This window comes from Xiphophorus maculatus, chromosome 3 (assembly GCF_002775205.1).
Source record: "Xiphophorus maculatus strain JP 163 A chromosome 3, X_maculatus-5.0-male, whole genome shotgun sequence".
Lineage (NCBI taxonomy): Eukaryota > Metazoa > Chordata > Actinopteri > Cyprinodontiformes > Poeciliidae > Xiphophorus > Xiphophorus maculatus.
This window is the reverse complement of record NC_036445.1, coordinates 9,526,644-9,549,601: the sequence shown is the minus strand read 5'-3', so window position 1 is coordinate 9,549,601 and position 22,958 is coordinate 9,526,644. Positions and strand designations below refer to the sequence as shown.

The 22,958-nt window shown below is 36.2% G+C and overlaps 1 long non-coding RNA gene across 1 annotated transcript in view; it reads left to right on the top strand.

Moving 5' to 3' along the window:
• Positions 1-22,677, top strand: part of LOC111608178 — a 30,386-nt gene extending 7,709 nt beyond the window's left edge. The window contains exon 3 of the long non-coding RNA XR_002752572.1: positions 21,465-22,677. This is a non-coding gene — a long non-coding RNA (uncharacterized LOC111608178). The remainder of the gene's footprint in view (positions 1-21,464) is intronic.
• The last annotated feature ends 281 nt before the right edge of the window (positions 22,678-22,958 follow it).

Sequence of the window (22,958 nt, the reverse complement as noted above, 5' to 3'; positions counted from 1 at the left end):
CTTCATTTATTTACGCATAATAGCACATTTTTCTTTGCTACTGAGCTGACATTATGACCAACAACATGGGTCACCACAATATAAAGACTAGTCTAAAAATGACAAACATTACCCGGAAAAACTACATTGGGCAGTAGAGCACAGAGGTTATCCTCACAAACCATCCCTTTCACCTTTCAAAGGTAATCGGACAGAAATGTTTAAAAATGAATACAATCTTCTGACACTTTTGGCACATTCAGTTGTACCAAATGTTGTGCTAACTGTAAAGTTTTACAACAATTACAAAAGAAAAATGTGAAAAATAAGTGTTTTGATGCTGGCTGTCTCCATTGGCAACATTTTGATATATCTGTGAATAAGTGTTATTTTTGTTGTTGTTGTTGTTTGAAGGATGCTCCTTTCATGAGGAAGTTTGGAAAACAAAATAAGACAGCTAAGTCTGAGCTTCTCTCTTCTTTATCAGCAAATAAAGAAAGGTACAGTTGGACATGCTTCTTTTTGAGGATAATGTAGCTACTAAAACACTGAAATCAAAAAGAACAGGTCTGTTCAGTAAATCATTCATTGGACAAGCTAGAAAAAGTGAGCTTTTCAGATTTCACTATGGATAAAGGTTTACTGAAAGAGTTTTTCACTCATTTTATGAGACCAACAGAGGTTGTTGTTGATGTCTTTGGCACCTGATAAAAGAAACTGATGCTGCCTCTGAAACTTGCTGATAAAACATTGATGGCTTTTGTCTGAATAAAGTCTGCTCATGTACCGTTAAATATTGCAATAATATACCTGTGTTTTGTCAGCCAGCTCTGCAAGCACTGCGCTGTTTTATGTTTATGTTATGTTATATCACATCCTTTTGCTCTAGATGGCAGAGAGCACCATGTTCTCCCCTTTTAAAAGCAGATTCTATTTATGAAAACATAACACCCTGTTCTCATGAAATTTCTTGCCTCCTCTCTCCTATACAGCCTCATCCAGGTTTCCTCTTCCCCCGGGTCACCTGGATACATCTCACAATTTAGACTTGTAACGCTATTGATTCACATGTAAACAGGACACTGTTCTCATTTCCCCATGTTGCCACTTCTCCTTAACTCGTACATGGAAACCTTCCTTACCTTTGCATTATACCTTGAAAATAAAATCACCGACTACATGAACCAATGTATGGGAATTTGTGAGGTTGATGTAACAAGCATGCCAAGTAACTTAATTAATGTGAAGGAATTTTATTCGCAGTATGTAAAAAAAAAAACAGTAATTACCCAACTGACATACTTTCATGTTTAAAGTACTACAATTTTAGAGAAGTTGAATCATGTGTATTTGAAAATGGTGAAACTGCCTCAGCAGTTCATCCTTCTTTTTTCCCGTACTTTCTTTCTGACATTTAAGTTAAACAGACTCGCTCTTCTTTTTTATTTCTAATTTTCCTAAGCTGCACCTAGTTAATGTAGTCCCTGACACAATAATAAACTGAAAGTCATTCACTGCGTGTTCATCTGCAGGCAACCAGCTTCATCTAACTGCTCAGAGACCACTTGGATTGCTCTGCTGTTCTGATGCTTATCATCAATTTCAGTTTGGGCCTTCATTTAATGGGCTGGTCTTATTTCACACTGAAAGGTAGATTATATGCATTATTCACATTCTAATATTGCGGTGATATTACAAATCCTCCCTCGCTTCTTGTCTCCGCCACATGCAAACAAACGCCCCCTCCCCTACACACACTTGCCTTACAGTGATAAAATATGTGCATAGTTTTTACAGCTTCATCAATTGAGGAGGCGCACAGAGGCATAAGAGATTACATACAGAAGTTCCTTGAGCTTGTTTTTCTTGTTTCATCTTCCTCACATGGCGATGAACTGCAGAGCTTTTCCTTTCCGAGTCTCCCTGTGCGAATTTGTGAACTTCCAACTCAGTCGCAGCAGAAAGTATTGTAAACAGGAAAACAGAGCTGGGAGCCCTGGGTAGGGGAAACAGGTTCTTTTATTTGTGAGTTTAGTAAAGAGAGGTTCAGTGCACTAGGCATGTAGCTGAAGGCCTTGGAGGCTCCCCAAAGCAAGAGGCAAACTTGTCTAGCTGACCACAATGCATTATTTAGATCAACGCCGATGGAAGATGAGGGCATCTGCAGGCCAGCTGGGCTTGACATGGATTATAATGTTTTTTCCCAATGACAAAAAAATGAGATTCATGTATTTTACTTCATTAGCATGACGTCTTCTTAGGTGTTTGGAAAAAGTGCTAATTTCTTAAAAGAAAGCAGCTTTTCTGAGATTGTGGTTTTTTTAGAAATAGATTATTAAAATCTTCTTCTTTGTAAACATGACTGCTCCAAAAAAAAAGCCCTAACGCAGCAGCTTTTGGGCAAAACTAATGAATGACAATGTAAACAGAACTAATAAATGTTCCACCACTCAGCCCAACAATTTATTTGAACAGTGAAAATATCAGCAGAAAAATCAAGCATTTCCAGGGAATCCATTTTACTATCTGATGCTTTTTGTCAACCCAACAGTGCAGAAGGACATTGAAATTAATTCCAGCTCTCCGCATACACTCATTTTTGAGTCCACTCTGCTTAATGCAAACAGCAATTTATTTAGGTTTAAATTTGCATCAATCTTCTTTAGCTTTCCCTTCACTCAAGCTATTTCGCGAGCAAATTTAACTCTGTACCTAGCCAGAATAAATTTAGCATCTGAAAACTGAGAGGATTCATTGATCTGCAGCATTTTATTTGCCCTTCCAACCATTACATGCATACCATTTGGTTGAAGTACATTTTGATGACCAACTAGCAGCAGACAGACTTTAAAGTGTATGGGTGGTGTCACATTGTCCTTAGAATAAGGTTTTGAAAACTACATCACTGTAGCATAATTAGACCTTCACAATTAAAAGTTTGACTAATTATGAGGCGAGAAGTCATGTTTGTACCACTGTACAGTTCCTCAATGTAATGTATTCTGGTTATAGTTATGTTGATAAATGTAGGGATGACATCCAGTGGGATCAAAGTAACAATGCTAGTCACAACTGAATCTTCAGTGTGTGTGAATTACATTACTGGACTCACCATAGAGCACTTTTATGGTGAGAAATGGATTTCACAAAATAAAGCTTCACATTTACATGGTGTTTTGGTTTGATTTCCAAATCTGGATTGAAAATCTAATCTCACAACGTTCTAATCTTAAATTGTAAACTTTTCCTATGCAGTGTACAGGTTTGTGTGTGACCTTCTTGGCAACTCCTGGCTACTTTTACTGATAGATTTTTCATAACAGAAGAGATCATGTTGCTTTGTAGGAATCTACACTGTGATCTTTTATTGCAATGTTCGCTGTTCTTGCCCTTTCTGAGCTAAAAATATCAATTTTTGGAATTAATCTGGGAGGTTGAAACACTCCAGATTAGTTTTGCTTGTAGCTCCGCCAATTTTTCATCATGAAAGGGAAAAAAAGGAGCTTTTTAAAAGCTGTATTTATTCAGTTAAATATTGTGTTTGGCAGCTTCATGACGTCTCCAGAACAACTGGCAGCACGGTAGGAGAGGGGGAGGAATTGTATGTTTGGCTGTAACCTTTATACCCCCCTTGATGACAAAATTGAATCAATAAGTTAATACAAAATATTGGAAATATAAGGGCAAGAAGTCACAGTCCACCTGCTATGACCTTTTAAAAGAAATCCAATGAAGCTGTATCTAAAAAAACAAACAAATCTTATGCTGCCAGGATTGTCTTGGCTTTGCAGAACCTTTGCATTAAAGCAGCAGAAGGTGAGAGAATCTTACAGGATCAGTCCAAATCAGAGCAACAGCCAAGAGTTACATCACAACGCTCACAGCTTCCTGAAACACCCCCTGCGCTAAATGGACTTGTTTGTCTACCAAGGGGGTCCTGTCAGGAGCTCTGATGCCATTAATATTTGATGGAGGTAACCTTTATCGTATCCCACTGCTGCCGATGACCTTTTTCATTTTAGCTAGACTATATTCTTCAGTAACCTCACTTGTCCTGATTCTGGTTGGACACAACTCAGACACAAATTGTTTCAAGATCCAGATTCAGTCAGAACAGATTGTTCTTATTTTATTCACAGAAATTCTTTTAAGTAATTTAACAAGCTATAAACCTGGGATATAGTTATTTTTATTTTTTTCAAATCATGAATCTTCAAACATGATAGTGGCTGACTATTACAACCTGTAGGAAGGTTTTCTTATTTGATGTATTATTGTCAACACATCAAAAAAATCCAGAAGGTGATTCAAACAAACCTCAAACTTGTCATTAATAATGTTGTTTCTAATTTCTAGAGTGGTGTAAAAGAAAAAAAAATGTTTCCCTTCCAAATTTCTTAGGTTGACATGTAAGCCAAACCTGTATGTCCATAATACCCTATAAGACTATTGTCTATTTGTCTTTCATTTACATTGGTGCAGGAAAACATACACAAAAAAAGACAAAAAAACAACCATAACCCTGATCTTATTCTCAGATCATCAAATAAATCTTAATATTGACACAAAAACATTGGTAAATATCAGTGGTTTGAGCTCATACTTTTCAATAAGCCCACATCCCTGTACAAAAGTACACAGCTCAAAAAAATAAAAGGAACACTTAAACAGGTGTTTAACACTTAAAGTGTTCCCTTTATTTTTTTGAGCAGTATATATTGTTTTTGGTCTGATAATACTTTAATTGTGGTGTCTACGTTAGCTTCAGAGGAAAGTTGCTATAATTAATAGAAATAGTGGCTTTAAAACATCAGTTTCTATGCAACCATTCAACATAATGTCTTTCAATTACTGAAAAATGAGTTACTTAATAATTCATTTTATTGAATATGAATATTTATTGAGTTGTCCAGAGTTGGACTTGATGTTGTGCCTTGAGTGATTGCCCTGCTGCATCTCTAAAATGTGCAAGGATGCTTTATTATCCCAATTTTGTGTAAGCAGAAGATTAATTGCGGTCCTGCTGACACAAGTATTGACAGCAGGAGGACCAAAAGTTGGGCTACTTGTTTTTTTTTTTTTCTTTTTCAGTTAATTATTTCTTTTGTTGGATTTCTAGATAAATGTTCTCAAAGTGAAGATTGGATGTTTATCCAAGATTTCAGACTGATATAATTTTACAGCCATATAAGTTGAATGCTGTAGTTTTTTATGTTCATCAGGCATGACAATAACCATGGCTGTGTGTGTACTCCCCAAAAATTATTTTGCATGATTTTTTTTGTATTATTCTAAAATGTAATGGATATAATAATTTTTTTCTAAAACAAAAGTAAATAGTTAGTATATTTGTGGTTTGTTTGATAAGTCTTAATGCTAGGCAACCGTAAAATTTACCATTTTAAAATGGTTATTGCAGGATCCTATTTTAGTGTTCTGTAAATTTTTGTACAACATTTTACTTGTCTTCCACTCTTCCCACTCTCTGAAAAACAGTCTTCCCTGCTTCGGCAAAATTTGATTTCCCAGGAGATACTCAGCAGCTAATCGGATGATTTAAACACTAATATCTTCAGATTAAAAAAAAAAAAAATTTTCTTAAGCAATGCTTGCCAGTGTCTTGCCAGTTTTGAAAGTAACACTGTACAGCTCGATATCATATTAGAAAACTATCTTCAATTGTATGTAGTGAATACTGTTCTATTTAGTCAGACAAAAGAACAAAAAACCAACTATAACCTAGTCATCATCACACAGAAGTATGAGAAAACGTGTAATCAAGATCATGTCCACCTATCAAACAGACAGACTCATCCATTTTGATTCTGACTAACTTACAAAACATGCCTTCCTGCTGCAAGCACATTATTTTACTGACATCAAAACAGAAAGTGGAGAAAAATGTCTAAAAACAAACTTGATCGTGTTGCCAAGTGAAAAGATTAACTGTACAGATCATAAACCAAAACTGGATTACTGCCTCAATTTATGCTCTATTTTAACTCCTGTACATTCAAAAGCTTTTATAAAATGAAATGAAAAATTCAAATAACAGCAGGTTTATAGTAGCTGTGTGTAAAAATATCATATGTTCAAATCAGTTGAACACGCCTGCCGTAGTCTGCACTTCAGTTGAGGTCATGTGTGTAGAGCACAATTATTTTTTTACATTTTTTTCAAGATTTTATTAATAGCAGTATTTGCAAGGAATCACGTCAGTCAACATGTCTAATGATTTTAAGTTTATAGTCAGACAATAGTAATTCACATTGGTAATGTCTGACCGCCCGACGGGTTTTTGCAAGCATTGCAGTAACCTTCAGCCCTTCGTGGTGAACAGTGACCAAATACTTTACTCTGATTGTACAGTTTATTCCCATACTATACAAAATGGGTGTGCAAGCAATGTACCGTACTTATTTCATAAATGTCACTAAGCACACGGTTTCACAAAATGGGCTTTAAAGGCTTTAGGTATACCTCACATGAAACACATTTTATGATAACATGCATAGAAAAATAAGTAATTGTGCAACTGAATTTACAATTTAACAAAGACTGTTTTAGAATGTATTTGGGTGCATTTGTCGCATAACTTACGTATGCAATTTCCCTTTTGATGTGCACTCTGTATTCCATATCAAGTGTTTCATTCACACAGTGTCTCAGATTTTGTTACTTTATTTTCATGTCTAGGAGCAGTCTCGCCGAAAGCATATCAGTCTTCTTAAATGGGTCAATTTAAGTTGCTCTTTACACCGTACAAAATTCAGAAGACAAATAGGTATAAAATTGCTCTAGGCGACACTGGATAATGATTTTATTTCATTCGCCGTGCAGTGTCCGGCAATACTCGGGCAGATTGTTCTGGGAGCAGATGTGTTTGTGCCATTGATCTTGGCCATCTGATAAGGAAAGTCAGCGACAAGCTGTTAACCTCAAACAGTGGGAGCATTAATCCATTTCAAAACATCCTGCTGCTTTTCACCTCGCTCTGCTCAATTTTTCCTCTTGTGCAGGCTTGCTGGGGAGAGCAACACAAGCTCTTTAGTGTTCCTGCCTGCCTCACAACTATTTTCTATCTACCCTCAAATATGATGAATTAGCTATTTCTTGAGGAACCATCAGAACTCCAAAATAGGCTAGTATTGGAAAACAGGGATCGGGTTGTTTCTTAAAAATCCAATGAATCACATTTGCTAGGGGCTACAAAGATTTCATGTGACTGCAGCTTTATACTGATAAGAGATTGAATAGAGAGTTTTATTGCCCTACAGCAGTTTACAGGCTTTCAGTCAACAGGTCAACCTGTTTCGAACAGTGCTTCTGTAATGAGAAACGGTACCTCTGAAAAGCATAAACCTCAGGGCGGGCCCCCAGAAAGATACAAGACTAGGCACTAATACATATGTTAAAAGAAGTTGCATTAAGGGAATTTTACCATTAATGATTGTTTTTTAAAAAAAAAGACCTGAAGGTTAATTGAAAGTGCCTGAAGGTAATTTATTAAATCACTTAGTATGAAACTCTGATTACGAATGAAAGGTGCCACTGATAACTGCTTCAGGAGGATTGCGTGTCATTACAGGTTTTACGCTCAGTTCCAGCACAAAGTCTGATGTAACAGTTTCTAATTTAGCTAAAGTCAAGGGAAAGTCATCTGACAGTCGGGATGACAACTGGAGGATATGAAAACTGATTGAAAACCTTAAGAGGTGAGTCAGGGAAAGTATGAAAAATATTAAATGCTGGTTTTCTGATTCTGACATCAATGTAGTTAAGCCTGTGTTTGTTTTTAAAAGCATTGCTGGAAATTTTATCCACTTGTCCAAGCATGGTTAACCAACAGGACATAAATAATGAAGTTAAATTCAGTAAAGTAAAAAAATGCATTATATGTGCTTACTGTGTTTGATTTAAGAAAGGTTAATACACACAGACCTTCTAGAGTTGTGCATTTTAAATGATTGATGTGCATTTTGTAGCAGTCTATTGAGTGCTAAGACTGTTTGAACTATTACTGCTTGTTGCAATTTATTGTTATATCTTGTCTCTGTCATTTAGTGACAAGAATATATTTACATTTACAATAAAACTTAATAAACCAACCTAATTAACTAGCTTTTTTGCTAGTTAATTACAAACATATGTTTGGGTATGTTGCTGCAAAAATAAGTCTGGTTCATCACATAAAAGTCTGTGTATTGGTCTGATGTTGTGATATGAACACTTCTGTTGATGCTTTTCTTCAATTATAAGTTTGCATTTGAGTCTATAAGTTTCAAGATTTGGGTTTGATAATTGTATGTGGTACTGAAGTGTTGGGGTCAGATATTCTACAGCCTTCACTACGCAATTGTTTTTGTTATTTAGTCTTTCTCCTGCCACTTGTGTTTCCTTGTGATTTTTATTTAGTGATCAAACTTCTCCCATATTTAGTTCATAAATTTTGGTGTCAACACTGATTCTTTAACTTGTTTCTTCCTATTTATTTGCTTTGTCCATTGGAGGTTGTAAACTTACAATTAGAATAATTCCAAATTCCAATCATAGTAAATGCTTTCCCTTTTTAGAAGTTAAATCATGTGGATTTTCATGTCAACATATTCCTAAAGTTTTTGTTATGTAGGCTCTGTAGGCTTAAATAAAACTCCAAGGCTGTATATCCAGCTTGAAAAAGGGGCCACTGAATAGCAAATTTGTAAAACCAGTCCTAAAACACTGGAAGCAAGTGAAAGGAAGCCAAAATCAATGTAACAGTATTTTCTACCACTTGTTGGAAGTCTGGCACTTGACTTACATACAGTCTGCAAAAGGATTACTGAGGCCAATAAAAATCCTTTTACACTAATCAGGACAGAGAGAAACAAGAGCTAATAATATGACAACTATACAGTTTAATGTGTCTAAATATCTTGTTTATCCATTACAAGTAAAGATTATACTGCAGTGTTTTACTTACTAAACGTTAAAGGCTATCACTGTCACAGTATTTCTTTTGTCATGTTATTCTGGATTTTGGTGTTTGGGTAAAAGCTAAACGTTGATACAAAATATATCTTCTGTTTTTCCTTTTTAGTTTTGACCACACAAATCAAAAAAACAATTGGTAATTTGAATTGTTTCTGCTAGCAATAAAACCAAATTCTTCATGTCTTTCTCACTTTAAACATCAGCATCTAAAGGAATATTTAAATTTAAACCTGACAGCTGAAACATCTGTGATCCCTTAATTACTAAGGACCGTTGTGTGATGTTTTTGTTTTAGAAAGGAATGTGAACGTTAAATTTAGTGTTAATTTATTGTTGTTCTGAAAATTTTGTAGGAGGTATCTTGCACCTAAAATTGGAACATATTTATCTTGTATACTTTCAGCTTGACTGACTTCTCCAGAGTTTCAGCCAGCATCTGTGAGTAGGTTTACCTGTAAACATTTGTTAACACTAAGCTGGAAAAGAGCTCCTCCTGTCCTCAGGTTTTGGCAGTTAAACATGCTCTCAAGTTTCACCCGGCAGCATGTTCGTGCAAATTCTCACAATCGTTCTGGAACCAGAGAATTAAACCTGTTATCTGGGAAGAAAATACCTTTCAGACAGTATTGCATGGCTGGCTGAGGTCTTATTTGCTTTCCTCTGACATGTGCTTTCCTTGTGCCATAGACAAGCTAACCTGTTTAAATGTAACGATCTGGATGTCTGAGCATAATGCAGTTTGACCCGTTGTTAATGATGTCCTGACACTTGGTTAGCAGACCTCCCTATTTGGCTAAAGACATCTAATTTGAAGTGACAGAGTTGCACTTGTTTCTCACTCCACACTGTGTTTACCGGAAGAATATTTGGGGTGATGTGAGAGGTGAAGGACTCAGATGGTTTGGTGGGTCAAAGGGCTACAGATTCAAAGAATATAATTCTTTCTACTCAGGTCCACCTCTTCTATGTTTGACATTAGGTTTTTGCTTCTACAGTAATTGAGATATTTTTAAAAAATATATAACTTTGGAAAGAATTAGGATAATAATGATTTACGAATACTTTCCTAGTCATTGGAAAAGAGCTTCTTAAAAGTTGGTGATGATTGATCAATGCTATTGAGTAAGCCTTTAGAAAGTTTTATTTAATTATTGAATATGTTATACCTTTTGGAGTGGTGGGCTGGTTTGGTAACATTAGTCTGGTAAACTACAGCAGGATAATGTGCATAGTTGAGATCTGTACAAAGACTGCGAGTGGTGCTTCGAGAAACTTTAATCGAGTCTTAAAAAAAGTCACTAACGGGCCCAGTATGGTCTGGTCAAAGTTAAACAGTTTCATGATTTGCACACACACCCTTCAAGGTCCTCAAGACACATTGTTCCGGTCTCCTGTAAAACTCGTCCCGCTGCTTTTTACATCATGGTATTTAGGGATATATAGCTGTACTTTAGTAGAATAATAAACACAACAATCATAGCATGAGAGGAACAACTATTAGAAAGTCAGTTCGGAGGAGGAGGAAATAATGATTGATGAGCTACAACATCTTATTTCATTGGTTCAGAACAAAATGAGGTGATTTTGTTCTGAACCATTGTCTCGGTTTTCTCTCCTCAAGTTCAAGCTTGTACCATCAAGAAAGAGGTTTATCTATGCCTAAAGGGCAAGATTCAGCTTGAGATCTTTTATTTTTTTAGCTATTAAGCTTTTAAATGATTCTAGATGAATTGTGCTGCTTGAATGAATTGTTACTGGTGTAAATTTGTAAATGTGATTTTTTGGGGGGGGAGTAGGTGTTTTTTCTCTCTGTATTTTTGTGAGTGTTTCTGTCGTGACTAATTTTATTGACTGCTGCAAATGACCTGGCCCCCTGGGGACAATAAAGTATTTCAAATTCAAATGAACATGGGTTAAAGTAAGATAGGAAGCAAGTCGAGGTCTGGGTTTTGGATGGGCCAATAAAAAAATAAAACTCATTGTCCTGTTTATGACCCAGGTTTAACCGATTATTAGTCTCAAATTTGACACTCAGATATTTTACAGAGGAGTTTGTGATTCCTCCAGTAACTTCAAAGTTACCCAGGTGCAATTGATTAAACAACAAAAGCCCAAATCATACCCCTTGCACCACTTCACTTGACAATTTTAATAAGAGTTTTAGATTGTGATATGTTTAGTTTGAATTTGTCTGAGCATAGTGCTGTGCATTGTGGGCAAGCAAGTCTTTTGAACAGATGTTTTCATTTTGGGTAAAATAAATGTGACTTGTGTTCTGTTTGTTAATTTGTATCTGAGCGTTAAAGCAAATATATGAGGAGGTGCTGGCATACAAGAGTTCATCTTCTATCTTGAAGGCAGGGAAGGGAAACTCCAGGCCACCAGGTTTGGTGTCCTGCAACTTTTAGATGTGTGTCTACTTCAACACACCTGAGTCAAACAATGAGGTCATTAGCAGGACTCTGGAGAACTTGACTGCACTTAGGAACTATTTGATTGAAATGTGTTGGATCAGGGAGGCATCTAAGAGTTGCAGGACACCAACCTTTGAGGACCGGATTAGTCACCCATGCTTTAAGGATTCCTGCAGTAAAAACTGTCTATAAACACAGTCCATCAGGGCTCAAACCTTTATTAGCTGTAGAATCAGAAAGTACGGTGGAGTGCATGTTTTTTGAGGTCCTCCAAGAGGTTGGCATGCCAAAGTAAAAAATTGTGTCATCAGCAAAGACAGAGTGTCTGCTTAACATATGACAGAAATTGTTCTAATTCAGTAGCAGTGGGACATCGTATGCACTCTCTTTACAGAGTTTTGTGCAATGTGAAGCAGAAGTGTTCAGCATTTCCAAAAAATATGTGGCACCTTGGTTTCACTGGAGATTAGATTGCAGTAAGGTGATGCTAGAACGTTCTTTACCTAAGCCCGTGCATCTCACACTATTGAACCACAAGGCAGACATCTGGTATCTGCACTATTCTGTGATTACAATTTTGTAAGAATGGTAACACTAACATCAGCTGCTAACGCTTTTTTGAGCACATTTGTCAGAGCACTAGTACACTTTTCTATTTCTGAAATTGCCACAAAAGCCAGCTTCATAAAATGAAATAAGCTTTTTCTGTCCTTCTCTATCACCATTGTCCAGGCATCTAACTCTATTAAGAACAGAAAGAAAAGAAGCTCCTTTCTTTTTACACTCATTAGGTGTGAGCAAAAGAACCCTCCCTTCTTCCTGCAGCCATCTCACCTCTCTCTGACTCTTAAATCTGTCTCCAGGCTAGCTAGGAGTATTTGTGGTGGAGCTGGTGCCATTCACCATGTGATCTTCCTCACTGATACTGATGTTCTGAAAAAAGATACTTTAACAGGATAGGAGGAATCAGTGTGCTTCTATCCAGCTTAGACATTCTATTGCTTGTTATTGTGATACAGAAAAATTGTATCACAATAACAGCAGCAGACCAAGAAATTCTTTATCTTTCCTCCTACATCTCTCAAAATGTTTTTGCATTAAGGGCAGCAAAAAAAATGTTGCAATAATAATACATTTTTATCAAAATGCGTTTTATTATGTAATTGTGTTTTGCTGCTACAAATAAATAAGAACAGTTGTGGTTTACAACAGTTTGAGAAAATATTAAAATGTTCATACCAAAAAACTGTAATAGGCAGAAATCTTCCTTTGAAAGCTTGATAGGAACAAAACATGCAGATGAAAAACATTTCTATCATTGAAATTTAAGGTCTTCTTGAAGCACCAGCAATTTAGAGAAAAATGTGAAAATATTATTTTTACGCTCATGTTATTTTAAACATGTTCCTCTGTAGAAAGCATTTAAATTGGTGTAAAGTGTGGTCTCTTACGAATATCCTGCTGTGGTGTCATCTCCCAAATGGAGAAAAAGTCTTGGGAGAGCAGATCATTTGTTCACTGATATTAGGTTTTGTTTTACTTATCTGGAACAAAGAAAAAGTACAGGTGATTAGTGGTTTCTCTGACTGGAAACATCTTGAATGCATGTATTAAATTAGATGCTAGCTACTACGCTAGCATTGCTTCAGCACTGATCAGCCAGTCTGATCAGAGTTAGCTTAGCAGTCCTGGTGGGAGGCATTTGTAGCTGTAGAACTATGTGAGACAGGAGAGGAAGATGGAGACAGGAGCCATGAGAGACTGTTATAGGTGTGCGCATCTGAAGAAAAGAGAAACAGGCATGACTGTGTGTTTGTAATTAAGTTAATAACAATCTGAATTGAACCTAAATTGGCCTAGTGGGGGTACAATGACGCAACATGTATTTACATAAGACAGCGAGTTATACCATGCTGTTTATGTTTTGATAATGTTGCCCCCAGACGGGAACTGTAGTTTTATCAGAATGTTGTGTAAATGTGTGCCCTTTGAAGACAATAGGGATGCTTTAAACACATTGTAACCAGGAGCCTCTGCATTCATAATCTGGGCCCGGTTGCATATTAAAAAAATACTGCCATGACATCAACAATAGACAAATATACTTATTTTCTTCCTTCCTCCATTTTTTTAAAATATGTGCTTCCATCACTTTGTGACCTTTATGATTTTGGGCAACCTTATTGGTGTTCAATGTGAGCATCTGCTGGTGTTAGACTCTGCTCACCTGATTAAGTATAACATTAGCAAGAAAATTGCAAGTTCATAACATCTGGGAATAAATTAGCCAACAACGATCACATTAGAAACAAGCTCTTCAATGTGAATATTGCAAACAGTTATAAGGCATTAGCGCTACATTCACAATATTGAGCAGTCTGAATATGAAGCATGTTTTATTTCACGTTTGACCAGCCTACATAGTGTGTTTTAAATGCTTCCCTTGATCTAAAGTGTTTTCAACAGAAAGGAAACTTTGAAACTGTTTTTTTTTTTTTTATAAATACAGTGAACTATCTATGGTCATAGGGGTTAGGAACCACAACCACCTGTAAATAGCTGAAACCCATGAATACCTAAGATCCCCTCTAAAAACATTTGATAATTTCCTAATCCTAATTTGATAGTTCAGACACCAAATATGCACTTAATGCAAATTGATAGATGCAGTAGAAACTGTCCGCTCTTGGTGGTACAGCCAATCAGTGCCTAGGAAAATAAATTGTACTCCTGAACTACCTGTCAAACAATAAAGTTTTAAGTAGCATTGCAAATATATCGGCCTCAAATACTTTCTATATGCTCCACAAAAATCTGTAAATAGGGCTATTTCCACAAAATAAAACAAAAAACGACCAAACCATGAATGGGTGAGGATGCTTTGTAGAACAAATGTGTAGCAAAGCATAAATTGTGTTTGTGTGGTTAGGGTTAGGGTTAATTCAGTCTGAACATGCACAATTGTAAACTAGAGGTGCTTAAATGCAGCCCATACTTCTTAAAACAAAATAATAACACTGAATCAAAAATTCTGAATCAAACAGAAACTTCAGTGCCAACGTTAATCATCTCAGAGTGACCCACCCTGCAAGTTTGATGTGCAAATAACACCTTCCATTCTTCTGACGAGTTTCCCCTTATTAATAGCCACCACTTTTTATACTGTAAACATTAAATTTGAATCAATTCAAACTGGAAGAACATCAAATGGTTTCTCCGTCATGCCCAGTTTCAATTTTGTTAATGTTAGCATTGAATAAACATAATCATATATACATAAAAAAGTTAACAGTCAGTTTGATCTTTGTGCTTGACTTTATTTATACAGATTCACATTGCAAAGATTGACGGTGTCATGTCAATGTGTTACTGGTAGTCAGCACAGAGATTCTGTTGTTTTCATTCCTTTGCTCTGTTTGTGGTGCTGAGTCTTGTGAAATAAATATTTTTAATGTTTCACTGATTAATAACATAGTGGTATGTTTTTCTCTGAGTGTTTGAACTCATCAGACAGATCCACTTTGCATGTGGAGTCCTCATATTGCACTTGTGAGTACTGTTATCAGTATTGTATAGATTAATGCAGAGGGATAACCATGTGTGACTGTCTGCTGTGCTATGTGAGCCTGTGCTGAGGAGTGTTCCTCTTTTCTGTTGGTGGAGATGGGACCCATCCATCAGCTGAAGGAGCAGAATAACCAAGAGTGACATTCAATTACAGTATGCAAATGTGTGTTCTTTATTTATTTATCAAGGCTTCACCATTCATTTACTCAATTAACTATTTTGGACATGCACTATCATGAGGAGATTGCAATATGCTTTCCAATAACAACCAATAATGAAATGTATTATTAGCAATAACATTAATGAAACAAGTGAAGTGAGATGCCCCATCACCATTGGATGAATGACAAATTAACTACAATAAAGGGAAAAACATAGAACAAGGACTTGCAACATGATACCTGTTTGACATTTAGGACACAGTCCATACATACAAAGATTGCATATTAGGAAAAACATATTAGGAAAAACAAAAAATCCATGTGCAATAAGTGGGCGTGTTACACGCAATCTACAAATATGCACACGTAATTGATTTAACCCTTCTAGGACTACCATTATAAAAGTCCGCATGAGCATCTTTTTACATTTTTGGATGCTGCAGAGTCATTATTAGGAGCACTCCAATGTTCTTTACATCTATAAAATCCTTATAAGTCCTCCTTTCCAAGTTTGTATGCCATTTATCAATAATAACTGATTAAAAATAGAAAATTTGCAAAACAATAACAAGAACTCCATCCGTTTATAATTTTTTTGACATATTTTTGTAAATATGAAGAGTTTCCTAACTTTATTTACCAAAGTTCCCAATACAAAAAAGTTGCACACAAGCCTTCTAAACCAAACACAATTTATTTGGAGTTTTTTCAAAGCTTCGTTTCAAAGTTACAGCCAATTTTCTAAAAACAATAAAGCGAGGGAAAATAAAAAAAATGCTTTTATCAGTGCAATCAGAAAAAAGAAGTGCAGAAGATACATTGCACATTGTACATCAACAATAAAATACAAACATTTAAATGAAAGTGTGTCAGTCTTTGTGTATTCACATGAGAAAATGTCTGTCCACATGACAGACATTTGCAAGAGCAGAGCCAAATAGCACGTGCAGGAAACGGAAATGACTTTCATGAAATCTCACCTGAAGTCATGTGACATTTCATGAAATCTCGTAGTATTTCATTCTGTCAACGTCAGAACAACACAGGAAGTGATTGGCCAGACCCGAGCTGATCTACAAATAGAGGGATGGATGCCACATCATGTTTGTGGACCCATCCTTTTTACTATAAATCTGTGAACTCGTCTGCGCGCGCACAGCAACTCGGGGGGGATGTTTAGGGTCGGAAAAGGAAGCGCAATTCTTACAGTTTAATATGCAAAAAAAAAAATTGCTCTACCTTACGTGGTTCGAATTCTACCGGCATTTGAAAAATATGTATGCATCTCAGATCGCCGGCGATCTGGTAGCCCGAATCGGGTTAATGTGCAAAAGTAGTGCAGACCGGCCTCTTTTCATGAGGATTTTGCGTGTGCTACTGGCTGCTGTCATGGAGAGTGTTGGAAAGTGGAATGGCCATAAAAGAATGATAAAGTGGAAAGTTATTATGCTGGAACTATGAAAACAAAAACATCAATAATACATTTCATGTAAATAGATTTACAATGTGGTACAATGCAACAGCGATTAATCAAAAATAAATCTCAAAACAACTGATTTAACATCAGTAACACCTGAACCAAATCTTTTCCAAAGTGTTTTCTGCCCATAAAAGCTTGCTTTCCTCACTGTCACCCTGCCCCAGAGCCAAAAATGAACAATGTGTATAATGAAAGCCCTGATCTTGAAGTCTACCTGCATCTCCACAGTGTCTGAGTGGCTCCATTACAGAATGAAAAGTGAATCTCTTTTGTTGCTTCCAGATTTGCCCATTATTAAGGAAACCCATTAAACGACAGAAGGTGACTTTCCCTTTGACAACGATGACACATGGAAAGAGTCCACTGTCGGGTTGGATATGGAAGCGACTGATGGGGCTTGGGAGGAGGTTTTGACCCAAGAGGAAAGGGGTTATTGATTGACTGAGCCAGCACTGCGTCCTGTGCTCTCTGTCAATCACCTGTAAACCCTTTTCTTTGCTGCTCTTTTTTTCTTCTGGCCACAAGTGAACTCCTATTTCCCAAATGCTACTGTGTCCTAATTTAACTTCATTACTGTGTGGCTGACATCTAGGCAACAAGGGGGGAACAAACTGTATCTTTCAACCCTGCATGTTTGCAATCCACTGGATGAGCGACCTTTTCTATCGCCATCCATCCACAGCTCTCCTCATCTTCTCTTTGCCTTCATTCGAGTTCCCTGTGGTTAGTCTGTCACTGTCTTTCTTATCCTTGCGCCCTCCCCATGGCGCCCACAAATGCAGCTCAGCAGCATTGATAATGGCCTGACAGACCACAGTGGTGGGCTTGCATCGGCTCCTCAGCTCCGTCCATTCTTCCTCAATCCTGACGCCTTGCCTTTGTCACCAAGGTCACCTTGCTGCCTGTCGACTCAGAGAGAGAGGCTGTCAGGCTGAAAATGGGAGGCATTCACCTGCCTCCTTTAGTCTTTCTACTGAGGTTGCTTATACTTAGTGTGTTCAGACTGTGTGAGCAGGTTGTAGACAAAGTAACAAATGGCACATCTTAAAACAACTTCAATCCAAAGGGCAAAGCGAGCAGTTCCACAAACTTTTAAGCTACCATCATGTTTGCACAGTGCAGTTATTTGAAGAGCGACAGATGATTATTTACATGGAAAACAGAGGTAGCAGGCAGTTTGGCTCAAGGACTGCTATAAATTCAGGACATGAATCTTAAAATAACATAAATCCCAGTTTAATCATGTTTTCTGCTGGTCAGAACATCAGAGTCCAAGTGTTAATAAGGGGTAGGGTTACGCTAAAAGATTTCTCGTTGACACTACTATTCAGATTTACTCTGTTAACATTATTTATTCTTATTTTATTTATTGAAATACTAAATTAACATATTCACTACCTGATCTCATTCGCTGTGTGTGGAAGATTGAAATGAGGTACTTATCAGATTGACTTTGGCACCAGTACTCATTGTTCTATTATTGCTTCTGACAAGGTGATGATATAAATGTTTCTAATAGATCATTTCTGTGTTATTCTGTAGCAGATTAATTTTATTCTGAAGTGAGTGAATGCTTGAATGATACAGGTAAGACGAGATTTAAATGAATGTTTCCTGATTCTTACGTAAATATCTCCAGTTTATCCTGTTTTTCTTAGCCAAAGCTCTTTGATTCTGGTGGTAGAATCAAATCATGCACAAGGCAACACAGCATCACAGATTGGTGTAGTATGAGCTCCTTCTGTGGGTGAGTAGCCTGTTGGCTAGCATCTGTCAGATTATTTGAGGTACCCACAAATCCCCCATTTTATTGGAATTAGTGGAGTAATGTCTTCCTTATTGGTCATTGTTTGCCAACTAAAAGTGAATTAACTTTAAATTTGTAGGAGCACAAAACACTTAACACTCGAAAATGATTGACAAAGTTGCAGACAGTATTTTAAAATTTTTTTCTGTAATGGTAGTTGGACATCAAAAGTTTGTGTAACATATCGTCAGACGAGTCTTAGTATCATTTAAACTTAATAATTTTGTAAACAACATTATCATGGTTATTTAAATATTCTGAAGTTGCCCATGCTGTCTTGAGCCTTTTTGCATTTTAATTAGTTCTAATTTTCAGAACTGCATACGGAGAAATACAAATGACAAATCATGGCAGTTTAGTTACCTCTAACTCCACTGCTTCCTTGTTCATATTTGTTGTAAATACAAAGCCAGAATGTAGCCCTACACCGAAACAGAAACCTTTTAGAGTCTATAGCAGATTCATAAGGAAAAGAAACTTTACTATGCTAATTGTATCCAGCAACCAAAGATGGCTGGGACACTTAAGCCTAACCCCATAACTTAAATGTAACCCCAATTAGGATACAGGAAAAATTAGCTAGCCTCTTGAAAACTTTGTTGTGCTTCTTTCATATGAAACTGTCAGTTCTTTGCTCTCTCTGTGGTATTTGCACAGCCATTATAGATTTAACACCTACCTTCAAACTCAAGTGTCTTGCACTTTTGGCTGTCGCTGGCAAAGAAACACTTGAAAGAACTTGTTAATGTTCCATCTGCCATGTGTGTAATGTGTGGGTCATATGAATTAAAAAGAATTAACCCATCCACAGTCATATTCAGTAGAAGCTGAAAAGTTAATTTATTTCAAGAATTCAGTTCACTAAGTGAACCACATTATACAGACCCAATAGACACAGTGATGTTTTTAAGCGTTTATTTCTGTTAATTATGATGATCTATGACTTACAGCTATGAAAATACAACATTTAAGATTAGAATGTAACATCAGACTAATAAAAATAGATTTTCAAAGGTTGTAATATTTATTTTAGTCATTTTTAAAGATACTTTATGTCTAACAAACAAGCATCATCAGAAGGATTATTTGTATGTCTGTAGCTGGTTAGAGTTCTGAATATGTACTTTAGGAGCGAGGTACTAAATGTTGCTTGTGTAGCTCAAACCAATACAACAGCTTATGTTAATATCTGCACATGAAGAAATCAGCACTTAATTTATCTGAAAATCTCCAAGTCTGTCATATAAAGTTTGATATTTTTTATTTCTTTTACTACCTTTTGTAAGTCACTTCAAAATTAGACAAATATAATCTAGGTAAATGCAAAATAATCAAGTGATACTTTTCCATATTAGAGCCAAAAATTGCATTTGGCTCATTCTTGTTTGCTGTATGATTTTCCTTCATTAGCTTCTTGTTTAAGGTTATGGTACATAATCTCAAAAGTCCAAACTCTAATTAGACTACCAACTCCTGCTGGTCATGGGTGTGGGTGGTGAAGTTGACCTTAACTTTTAATAAAATACTCTAAACTTTGCTATGTGAAATATAAAGGAACTGAAACCAAGTCTTCATCTGAGCAACTGGCTCTCTTGACCTGTATCATTCATTTCTGTAGCTGCTTTTTAGTTTCACCAATGTAGAGGTTTAAACACTGGACATTTTCATTCAATATGTGTCTGAGAACCTCAGGAGATCTCCAAGCACAACATTCAGTTGATTTTCAAACCTAACATCACTCTCAGACAGACTGGTTCACCCACAAGGATACAAAACACCCAAACAGAAGCTTAGAGTACCTGTACATACAATATAGTGCTTCAAAGTGTTTGAACCTCTATATTGGATAAACTAGCCAGCAGCTATGAAAATGTATGGCACTATATAGAAGAGCAAGCGCATCAGGTTAAGAGTGGTTCAGTGGTTCATACGGTGCTATTTTATTAATCTTAACTTGTATCAACAACCAAATCAGAAAAACTAGAAGAGAGGGATATATCAGTCCTTCCAGTGTCTCAAACCCATTAATTCAGAAAACCCAGCCAAAGCCTGAGTCGAGTTTTCTCCATCACAGCAGAATGCTCCTCAGCCTATGTAGATGAGATGCACCAGATTATCCCCAGATGACAGAACTGCTGTCAACCTAAATTCTGTGAATAGTTTTAGCAATCAACTATATCCACACCAGTAAGCCCACTCTATTAATATCAGTTCATAATTCAGCATCGTCATAACTATGATTCATTTTTCATTGGTTATGTTTCAAAAGCAACTCGACACATGTGGGTTTTTAATGTAGATCTAAAGGAACTCAGTGTTTCAGCTGTTTTGCAGTTTTCTGGAAGTTTGTTCTAGATTTGTGGCGCATAGAAGCTGAATGTTAGTACCATCCTGGAACCCAGTACCAAAATGTGCAGAACATACTTCATGAACATAAAATAGTAAATTCTTTGCATGTCAGTGCATATTGCGAAACTGATCTGAAAGAGACTCAGGACATTAAGACTAGCAGTGTCTTTAAGAAACATCTGACATGTAAGAATTGCAGGACAGTCCAGTGGGTCAATGATGTATTATGAGCTTTGAACTACCAGTTTTACTCTTAACTGAAGAAGCAATTTGGACAAAAAAAAAAAACACAACAAAATAATCCTGTTTACATAAAAAAGACCTGTATTATTTTGTCTGAAATATCTTAGCTACATTTGACTATTTGGGAGCTTTTAATTAGGTTATAATTCTAACGCTGGAATAGTTGTCCATATGTGCTCTTTTGAAAAACAGAAGTTTTCTTCTTTTCAATCAAATTTTTTTCAAGTTTGTTGAACTTTTTCTTTCCATGTCGTTACTGGTCTCTTATGATTCATCACATATTTCACTCAGCAGCGACTTGGTCATATCCTACTGATTCATATGTTAATAAGTTTCTAAGACAACCCCCCATGGCTCGCAGGCAGAGCTTGAAATATTCCTTTCATTTTTCTCCTTCATTCGCAGCAACAGCACTCGCTGTGAAAAGCAGAGCTTTATCATTCCTCCAGCCCACCGGATTTTGTTGACCTATCTTGTTTTTTCCCCTGCAGTGTGGAAGGCATTTCTGGGATAAACAATCCACTGAAATGTCACCAGATTCCATGGAGTCCAAGAGAGCTGTGTGCCGTCAAGCTGGAGGGACAGTCGCATTGTCATCAGCCATTAGGCAGAATTTCATGTCTTATTATGGTGTGACAACGATGTATAAGACCAGCTTTAAAAATATCATTCTCAAATGGTGGGCAATGAGACATTTCATATTGATGCTATAAAAGGAACATCACAACACTGCCTAATTCCCTAAATCCATAAATAAAATGAAGATACACTTTTGTGCAAACTGCAGTGGTGATTATGTTGTCTAAATGATGTCAAGGCAAGTCCTCTTTCATTCTTTGTTATGATTATTTTTTTTCATTTATTTATTTCTTTTGCAGAAAAATATTCTTAAGCTGAAGCCTGTAAATAAATAAAAAAATCAACCTTTAAGCAACTATTTAGCAGGACACAAAAATGCTTCTTTTTTTTGAATCCCTTGTGTCACACATACTGGCATCCTTACATTTGACACTTTGAACAACTCCAAGTTGCCAAAAGGAAAGCACTTACTCATGTCCTCTAACATTTCACAGTGTTTTTAGTTACAGAGAGAAGGATCTTTGACCATTCCTTTTTGCACATTTTGCAAAAATCACCCAGAGTTAGTTTTTTTACTCACGCACTCCTTTCTTCTGTTCACCTCACTGATTTTTAAAAGGATTAAGGTCTGTGGACTTAGATGACCCCAGAAGATGTTTTTATGTTGTTTTTTTGTTTTATTTTAGGAAACTTTTCTGATTAAAAATGTCTAAGAGGTTTAAGGATAAGATACTTTATTGTCATTATGTTGTTCAATGAACTTGTGATGCAGAGAAACTCCACATGAAAAGAATATTAACAATCAAATGCAAAATGTCATTTCAATTGGTCACTCTAGAAACTAGGAAATAAAATAGAATAATCCATTCAAGTAAGGTAGATTAAGGTTCAATAATGTTTTATAGCATAGATTTTTTTTCTTTGTTTTGTCTTTTTTTTTATTTTGTGTGGCACTAATGGGAAAAAAGTACTGGTCGCCTGTGGTACATACAGAATGTTACAAATAGAAACTAATGGTAACATTGATGGTGCTTACTTGACTGTCTAGGAAAGTTCTCTGCATTTATGAAGACATAAATTCCAGTGATAAATATTTTGTATTTGTAAATCAGACTGCAACGTTGTGTGTTGAGTTTTGTACCCCTGTAAGAATTTCTGCTTTGTGTGTGTGTAATAAAATGTATACAACACAATTATAACAAATTATAATTAATCACCACCAAAGATAGTGGCCTGGTTAATTTTCTTCAAACAAAATAAAGCAAATACAAACTTACTAATTTTAATAGCTTCTAAATAACAGCTTAAGGTTTGCTTTTCCAGCACGTGTAAAGATTGACTTTAGCAGTCACAAGATTACAGACCAAAAGATGCACAGAGCTTTTAATTACTCTCAACATGTCAAG